Source organism: Petaurus breviceps, unplaced genomic scaffold, assembly GCF_028583685.1.
Source record: "Petaurus breviceps papuanus isolate PSGF00001 unplaced genomic scaffold, PetGlider_PUasm1.0 90847, whole genome shotgun sequence".
Classification (NCBI taxonomy): Eukaryota; Metazoa; Chordata; class Mammalia; order Diprotodontia; family Petauridae; genus Petaurus; species Petaurus breviceps.
Window position 1 is genome coordinate 22,160,068 of NW_027187360.1, and position 10,241 is coordinate 22,170,308.

Genomic DNA, 10,241 nt, shown 5'->3' on the forward strand with positions numbered 1-10,241 from the left:
ACACACACACACACACACACACACACACACACACACACACACACACATATATACCTCTGAGGTGAGGTTTTGCTTTGGGGTTCACTTGTGGGAAGAGTTTTGTGATTTGGCCAGACAAGACTCTGGGCAACTGTTGAGCCCCCCAGGTTTGAAAACCCAGATGTTAATGCTTCTCTCTCTGGTGACTAACTGTATGTATATGATGGTCAGACAGCTAGAAGCTCTGTCTGTTGGTCTGCTGAATTGTGTTATTTTCTCTATATTTTTGTCTGCTTGTGATTTTTGTTTGTATTTCCTGAAGTTCAGGGTGCTGATTTTTTTCCCCTGAACTAAGTAAAGATTTATATATGTTTGATTAAAGTTAAGATTGTTAACCCCTCTTTGAGTTGTTTTCCTTTAGAAAAGCAGATCAAAGAACCTGTGCTCACAGCCATCCTGGGCATGCTAGGGTCCTTGATGCTACAGGAATGAACACTAAATGAGAAGGCAAGAGATTTGGCCTCCAGCCTCAGTGTTTCTACAAATTCTATAATCTCATGCAAGGTAGTTCTGCTCTTGGGCCCCAATTTTCTCACTTTCCTCATAAAATGAGGGTGTTAGACTGATCTCCAAAGTCCTTTCTGGTACTATGAGTCTATCATTCCCCTTCAAGAAAATTCAGTGGTTCCCTAGTACCTCTAGGATATTCCAAATGTTTAAATCTGAGCATATCACTGCTGCTTAAGAAACTTCAGTAGCTCCTCATTGCCCCTAAGTCAAGTTTTCTTAAATCTTTTTTGTATTAAGGATCCCTTTGGCAGTCTAATGAAGCCTATGGACCCCTTCTCCAAAGAATGTTCTCTTGCTTACATTTGCAATTGAAGAAATGCAGTTTTTTTAAAAATTTAATTTTTTATTTTCAGTTCCAAATTCTTCTTTCTCCTTATGCACCCTCCCCCACCCACTGAAAAGGCAAGAAATACAATATCCCTTATGTGCATATGAAGTCATGCAAAATATATTTCCACCTTAGACATATTGCAAAAAAAGCAAGAAAAATCGAGTTAAAATATGAAATGCAAATTTTCTGTTAGAAATTAGAAAAATAAAGATGTAGTTTGTTTCCCATTTAAGGTCATGAACTTCCTGAAATCAATCCATAAATCTCTTGGGATTATATGGATCCCAAATTAACAACTTCTGCTCTAAAATAAAATACAAATTCCTCAGCTTTAAATTTAAAGTCCTTAACAACTTGATTTCATCTTAGCTTTCCAAGCTTAATGATTATTTAGTAATGATAGCTAGAATTTATATAACTCTTTAAGATTTGTAAAGCATGTCACAAATATTATCTCATTTTATCCTAACAACAACACTGTGAGGAAGGTGCTATTTATTATCCCCATTTTATAGATGAGGAAATTGAGGCAGATAGAGATTTAGTGATTCACCTAGGGTCACACATCTATTGAAATGTCTGACACTGGATTTGAACTCAGGTCTTCTTGACTCCAAGTCAGGAGGTGTGCCACCTAGCTGCCTCTTCATTTATTTCCCTTTACATACTACCTTCCATCCAAACTGGCCTAGTTGCTGTTTCATGAATTCACCACTGTTTCTTCTGCCTCCAAGGTTATCCACACCAGGTCTCCTATGCCTAGAATACTCCTTCTCACTTCGTCCTCTTAAAAATGCTGCATTTCTTCAAGGTTCAGCTCATAGGACATCTCTGATGGAAAGTCTTTCTAGATTATTTTAGTCCTTAACATTTCTTCCTCCTCCTTAAAAGACTGTATGTTTTCTTCCCTGTTGATACAGTGCATCCTCTAATACAATCTTACTCAAAGAGGACAGGAACTGTTTGTCTATTTTGTCTTTATATCCACAACACTTAGCACAGTGTCTTTCACATAGTGGCCAGTTCATCAACAACTGGATTTTATTGGATTGGCTGGTGGATAACACCAAACTTGATGCTGTCACACTTTTCTATTAGTTCTGCAATTGCGGGGAGGGAGCGAGAGGGGATTAGTCCATCTCATAGGTGTGCAGCAAGCTGCTTGCATGGGAGGGGGCCTTAGAAGGATGCAGTGAAGAAAGAACAGACAACAACTTCTGTGCCAGGTGACAATTCTATGTAATGTAATTTAGCTTCAAGAGACTGGTCCCTGCTCGTGCTATTGATTATCCTCCAGGGATCCCATGTAGGAAGAAATGAAAAAAAGATTTGTTTCACCAGCTCCTTTACAGTCCCACACTACAGCTTGCCTAGAAAAGGATGTGTTCTGGTAAAGACGTTATAAGAGTCAGTTATGAGAAGCATCAAGGTTTTAGCAAAAATGTGATAAGTGCTTACAATTTTCATTCCTTTGCATGAGCATCAGTCTTACACCCAGAAATGAAGCAAGTTGTTCAGAGCTCTAGCTACTGTAATACAGAAGGTAGTAAATAGAACTATGTTGACAGAATAGACTTCCATGTGGATTTTGAAAAAATTTCATTACTGAATAATGGAGAGAAAAGCATCCCCTAGCCACAACCAGCACTTTAACTTCTTCTGTATGTCCCGTACTAAAGTTCTATGTGAGTGTCTCATCATGGTGTGGAGGAAAACTTGGGTTGGCCAAGGCTAAATCAAAAGAGTTTTATTATTATTATTATATCCTATACCATAAGTCATTTTGGCGCGCGCGCACACACACACACACACACACACACACACACACACAGAGCAATCTCTTTCCTTGCCAATGGGAAACTGAGGAATACTGGGAAGAGAACCTCAGCAACCAGGCTAAAGATCTGATTGACAAATAGTCTCTCACACCAAGTCCAAGGGCATAGCCAAGGCTCTCAATCTTTGTATTTGTCCTGGCAGTCACTGACTCACTCACTCGTAAGACCATAAACAATCATTAGGAAATAGCACCAAACTCTTCCAAAACACACTACTCTCTTCCCATTCAATTATTTACATTGTAAATATGTAATATTTTATATGTAATTATTTATAACCTGTTAATTAACTCTTCTTGCAAACTATCTCACATACATATTGAGAAGCTGGTTTCTCCTATACTAAATGTCAAACATCTCCCTAAAGCTACTTTCTGAACCTCCTGAATAACTCTGCAGCATGAAAGTATGTTTTTCTCTGCCATGGTCTTTTGTCCCTCTTAGCCCCATAGCATCCCAAGCTCCTAACCCAAGCTGAAAAGGCTTTGAATTCAGTCTCAGGAATAAATTAGAAGTCTGTCATCTGAGGACTTGATGAGCTGAGTTTTGTTATTATTACTATTATTATTTATAAGGGAAGGTTCTCTAAAAGGGGCAGGAGGTTTTATTGGGAGGTGTAGGTAATGTGAAAGCAAAATATATTGATTAAGATTTATTTTTTTAAAAGAAAATTACTGGCAGGTCCCCTAAAGGACTCTTGCCAGCTTCTCATGGAAGTGTAGCAGGTCCCCTAAAGGACTCTTGCCCGCTTCTCATGGAAGTGTAACAATAAACTTCTACAACTCTCACTCCAATTAAGCCTGAGACCTTGAATTCTTTCCAAACGATATTGCAGGTTTTCTGGTCTTGGATAAGATCAGAATATCTGCTGAACCTATGGGGATCCCGTTTTCCTCCCCATCATTTTGGCGAGCCAGCGGAAAGTCTGTGGTCCCAAGTTTTCTTGGAGTTCCGGTAAGCTCCTTTACCTCCTCCCTCTCGTCCTGTAGTTGGGTTCATTCAAGCACCTAGGAAGGCTTGATTGGACGATTCCGGTCTGGGACCGGAATCTGGTCTATTTTTTAATAGACCCGGGAGATCCGGGCTATTTGTAATAGACCCGGGACACATCCCGCATGGATGGGGGACGCCCTGTCTAGGGACAAGTGTCTGCGCGTCTAAAAAAATATATACACATATTTTTTTAGGCAAGGCTTTTCACGTGAGATGTCACAGAGAAGCAGACGACTACAAGTGATTCTGACTGGGGAGTGGGGAAAAGGATGGGTCAAGTCTCCCTCCAGACCCTGGGAGACTCACCCCTAGTACATCTTTTGTACAACTGAAAAACACTGGGTCGTCAAGACCTCAAGGAGAAAGGATGGGCCGGTTTCCCCCTACACTTGGGGGTCTGTGCCTAGGCTATCTCAAAGCAATCTTACCTGGCCCCAATTGGCATCTATCTGAGGGCCAAGATAATGTGATTTGTGCCGAGGGTTCCAGAAATCCTCTGTGATCTTTTGAACCTTCCTGTCAGTTTCTCTCTCTCTCTCTCTCTCTCTCTCTCTCTCTGAATGAGTGTTTGTGAGTAATCTGACATCTTCTAAGCTTTAAACTGCAACTGCAGGACATTCCTTTGAAATGCTGTATCTCTTTCCCTCCTCCTTTCCCCTGTTGCTAAATGCAGGCTGGAAAGGGAGAGAAAGAGAGCAAAATATTGTCTTGTTTGTGAACAGAAGTTTTAAGATCTTTAAAAGTTTGAAAATCTCCTCCTCTTCATTCTACTCTGGCCAAGTGGAGTGAGGAGAAGGTGATAAGAAAGGGAGGGAATCTTCTCCCTCAGAACAAAGAGGCAGGTAGACTAATATTTAACTATTTCCTGCCTCACCTAAAAGAGGAAAGTTTTGTGTAACAGAATGCAACTAAAAGGCAACTGAATGCATTCTGGTCATCTTTGAAAAGTGTCACTCCTAATTTGATGCTAAAGAAAAGTCAGAATTCATTTTACTATTTGGCATTTGGGCAAATTGGAATATTTTCTAAGATTTGATACATAAGGTGAGGTTTTTGGGTTCTCTAGAACTGGGATAAGGGAGTAGGCGCCACTCCCTCTCCCCTTGCTAGGGAAGTCAAAGCTATCATTTTCAAAGAAGTTTCTAAGGAATGGACACATAAAATTTATTGGAGTAAAAGTTGGAACAGCTAAAAACATTGGGGGGAGGCATAGCAGCTATATCGAGGGCCCCTGGGGCATGCAGATAACCCTCTTTCCTTTCAAATCCCGGGGACCACAACCAAGCTCTGCAACTGGGGAGAGGAGAAAAGCCTCTGCACTTGGTAAGCCTAATTTTCTATCAATAATTTTGGTATGTGATGAATCAGAAATGCAATTAATGTCATAATGTAATTGTTCTATTATGGTATCTGTAAATTGTAAAATCTAAATTGTAAAGTCCTCTTATACTGTAAAAATTGAGTGACAAAAAGCAGTTTTCAATCTGAATTTTGTTGAAACTAAAAGATGGGGAAAAAGTTGTATAAAACTAGCTATGTTACTTTATCAGTTCTGCTACCCCTATGTTATAATGTTTATTTCATGTGAATTGGATTTTTTTATGTTATAATATCTGATGGTTTAAAGCTCTTATATGTGGGATACAAACCAGTAGTAATAATACTGCCAATATTTACTGTGATAGCTGATTGTCCATTTAACTTTTTGGCTATTCTGGAAATATGCAGTGATTATAAGCTGATTGGTTGTATGGCATAAAAAAAAAGATTTTAGTTTTTAGTATAACTTCATGTGGAGTTTTAAGGTCATCAGATTGGTAATTCATTTGTTTTTATTTCAAAGTTAAAATTTAAGATGATATCATTACTGGTAAACATCTGCACTATCTATGCTGTATGAGAAACAGTTTCTCTTAAAGTTTTGGAGTATTGTAATTTGGGAAAATCTTAAGCTTCCAAGTCTGTCTTTGTTTAAAATGAAGTTTCAGTCAAGATTGTTTAAAATTGTAAGACTGTTAACTAAGTTATTGGGCTACTGTTTTAATGCTAAAACCTAAAACTGTAACAACTATTCTGACTTGTTCTGCCCATTCAGAACAGTCCTCCTGCTTATATGAGAATTGGCTAAACAAGGGAAGTAAAACTGCCAAATCCCCTGGAAGCTATCTCTGTTAAGCAAGGTCATTGGGAAAGGAGCAGTTTTAGTCATGTAGTTTTTAAATGAACCTAACTTGCTAAAAAGGTGCAAGGATTAAAAAGGATTTTTATCAATTGGCTTCTAGATTTCAGAAGGAAAGATGGTAAATGGAATTCCTTACAGTTGTGGGACCTGATAAATCTTTATTGCTTACAGCAGCTACAAGAGAATAGAAATAATTATAACTGGCTCTAAGCTGTGATTGGTGAGGCTTGTTGTTTAAGGTAAAAGGCATTTGGGACCATAGCTAAATTTTATTTTGAGTTTGAATTTGGGTATAGTTATCTGCATTCAATCAGTATCTGAGAAAATGCCACAAGCTACTCAGAGCCTGTACTGTGGACAGGTGGAAGCCTGCATTTGGTAAAGGCTGGAGGGACAATCTTAGCCTCGGTCTGGGATGGGATTCCTCCTGGCTCAGTTTACTTATGGGGTTCCTTTGAAAAGGAATGTTCCCCACCTATTCCTGAGTCTAGCACTGAGGTGGAATGGATACTGCCTGGTTGAATATCTGTAACTAACCTGAATTTAAACAGAATCAAGGATGTTTTATCCTGTCACATTTGGAATGTCACAAGTCCCTGTTTTTTCCTTCTATAGCAGGTTTCTATGATCAGAGCAAGGAGTCAGTAAAAGATGTGAGCTCTTTCGTGTTAGCTTACTGGAAAATCTAATATTTTCATCTAGGATTAGAACCTGTGCAGAAAGTTATGCAAACTGCTTAAGATCATTCTAAAAGTTTTATGAATCTTGAACTGTTTTAAAAGAAGGGAAAATACTTTTAGAAGAAATTTTAAATCTCTAGTGGGATTTTAAAAGGCCTACTATATCTTGTCTATGGGAAAATATAAAGGACAGTGAAATAGTCTGAGTAATGGGTTATACTAGCCCATACTCACCCCACTTCTGGTCAATTTTCTCTTACTCCTTTGTGGCCCTTGTTTATTTAATCTTTTTGCTAGATTTGTGTCTTTTTAGGCTCAGCACCCTTCACTGGCAGGTGACTCTTCTGCCGGAACGTTGTCATGCAATCTAACTGACCCATGGAGCCTCCATGTTCAAGGCCTACAATGAACAGGCCCCCATTTGTGCTCCCCAAGGATATTCCTTTCTTTATGGGATGGGTGGGCCAGAGGGTGTGAATTCTGGGGACGAGGTATGTGCTCCCTGGCATTTCTCACACCCCCTCTGACTATTTATAAAATCACTAAGTCCAGCACTTCTCCTTTAAAATGAGTTAAAAGGGGATTTTTGGACAATGTTCTAAAATCATAGCCTTAGATTATCTGCTGGCCTCTAGTTGGGGTGTTTTGTGCCCTAGCTAACACCTCCTGCTGCATGTATATCAATAATTATTGACAGGTAGAACTCCACACCAAAAATATACTGGAAAAGGCTACCTGGATGGAAGAAATTCATGAAACCCTTAATGCACCAGGTTCCTCCTCTAACTCATGGTGGTTCTGGCTTTTCCCTATACTGGCTCCTTTCTTGGTCCCATTCCTAATCATAGTCTTTATACTTCTTCCTGGCTCTTGTCTGCTAAACCTTCTTGCTAAGCTTGTCTCTTCTAGGCTCAGTGCATTCCACTTGCAGATGATTGCGCAGGCTGAGTACCAACCGTTGCATTGCCCGAAGTCGTTACCCATCACCCCTTGGACCTGGCATCGGCCAAATTCTGGACCTTGGCCACGGACCCCACCCCTTGAACGATGATACCCTGAGAGGCAGGGACAGCTCTTCGCCCCTCCCCAGTGGGAAGTAGCTCGGGAAGCTGAGATCATCGTCCTGTACCCCCAAATGAATTCGGGTGTCATCTGTTTAAGGGGGGAATGATGGGGTACCTGGGGTCTAGGTCGGACCAACTTGTAAAACCAGTCTGTGAAGTTGTAATTTGTCCCTCCTGCCCTTGAGTTCTGCCCCTTCCCCCTATCCCACATTCCATCTAGACAACACCCTTCGACCCCTTTTGTTCTTACTTAATCTCTTGATTAAGTAATCAAGGCCAGGGCTGGCCCACACCCTCCTTTATCCTTGCCTTTTGTCTCGTTAAGGACCTGGACCAAATCTTATCTAAACTATCTATTCACTTGCTCCTCTTGGTCAGCTCTGACCTTTGTCTATGCATTGAGGCCCCTCCTGTCAGGTCAGCCCTGACAATGGCAGCCCTACCCTTTAAAAGTAAAAGCATGTACCCCTCTCACTTGCAGGTCCCCTAAAGGACTCTTGCCCGCTTCTCATGGAAGTGTAGCAGGTCCCTAAAGGACTCTTGCCCGCTTCTCGTGGAAGTGTAACAATAAACTTCTACAAATCTCACTCCAAAAAAAAAAAAAAGAAAAGAAAATTACTATGTCCAAAGAAAGCCTCTCTTCCCAAGAATTCACTGGCTGGAACATTCAAATAAACAAAAATAGATCCCAACAGCTTTTCCTCAATTATCTGGATATTCCATTTCTTCCAGATTTTTTCTATAAACACTGAATTATCCAGATCATTGCTTTAATTCTTCATTTCACCATGCCTGCATAAGACTGTCTTGCTCAATAAGTATTAGTTTATTAAATAGTTTCTTGTTGATTGCAAAGAGATAGGTCTCAATTTTAACCTGGAAGCATTGTGACAATGTGGCTAAAAATGTCCATTTTTATTTCTGAGTTTTGGTCCTGATGCATCAATTCTTAAATCAAAATGTCTGGAGAAATACTCATAAGAATCACCATTTTGTTGGGGAATAAAATGCCATTCTTGTGAATCCCCCACTGCCCTCTCACATACACACAAATGATGAGTTCTTTAAAGAACTGAAGTCTCTCAAGGAAGAATGGTCCCAGGACAAGAAAATGGAATCTTTGATAACTATGAAATTGAATCAAGTTCTGAAGTCCAACAAGCAGAGCAAGAATGACGCTACTCCAAGTTGAAGTAAACGTGTTTAAAATCCTGAAAAAAGAGGGCAGGTGGGGGTTGGGGGTGTGGATTGTGAACATTCTGCTTGTAAATAATGCGGAAATTTCTCTCAGAAAGGGAAAGGACACATTTGAGACATAAAAGTAAAACATTTCACATCTGTTTGGCTGTAATCCCATAGTTAGAGCTTGTACATGCCTCATTTCCTGTCCCAAAGGACTTTAGGATCTCAAGAGTGATGAAGAATACAAGGATAAACAAGGATAATATTTGACTCTGTTGAAGCTAAAAGTATCTTTCCTGATAAGTTTATCATCCAAGAAGTATCCTAATGACATTGTAAAGATATACTGTCACTTCAGCAAAACTCAGAAACATAAGAATCCTGTAAAGGGAAAAGATCATGTGTATTGAGCCCAGCAGCTTTGTTACCCCACTAAATGAAGAAGCCTATGGTAAATTCAAAATCCTCCAAGTCACCCTATCAGAATAAGAAATTTCATGATGAGCCAAAGCCTCTGGGATTTGAATTTCAATCAACTACTAATTCCCCAGAATTCTCTTCCCCTCCTATCCAGTACCACGAATCAGCAACACCAATACCCCAGTCCAGATTCCTCACTATTGTCCTCCCATTGGCTGATCCTGCTAGACCCAGATAAAAACTCTGTAAAAACCTACCAGACATTAATGGCTTGGGGTGTCTCCATTCCCTCTAAGACCCAGTGTGATGTGACCAATTTTAGCGGCATCCCAATGGACCTGACCTGTTTCCATAATTTTCCCTGACTGCACCTCATATCATATGCTCCTTCAATAGGGATGACTTGCTTTACTGTCATATTGTGTGCTTCATGTTTATTTGGTATTCTAAACTTTTCTAAGTCTGCATTAAGACACCATGAAACATGCCACCAGGGCAGAAGCAGGAGACTACAGGGGCAGAATGGTGCAGACGTTGTCCAATGTAGTCATTATATTATGGGTTGTTTGGGAGTTCTTCTTTTGCTTAATTATTTTTCTTTATTACAAGGGATGGCTAAATTCCAAGAGTAGATGCAATGAGGGGACAATGGTTTGTCCAGAAATGATTGTGATATAAAAGCAAAAGGTGTTAATAAACACCTCCCCCCTTTTTTGAAATTAGGTCTCAAGGCTTATTCTCAATACTATTCAGCATAGAAACTTTAACTAACTCCTTTTTCCAGTCAGTTCACTCCTTCTTTGGTAGCATGGTGGCCTTCCACCTCAAGGGGTTCACCATATTGGTGCTGGACTTAGTGTAGATAGTTACTAGCCACAGTTGTGTGACAAATTGTATAGACTGCTAGATCTGAAGTTAAGAAGACCCCCATTCAAATCAAGCCTCAAAAACTTACTAGCTATGCCCCTGGGCAAGTCACTTAATGACTCTAAGCCTTAGTTT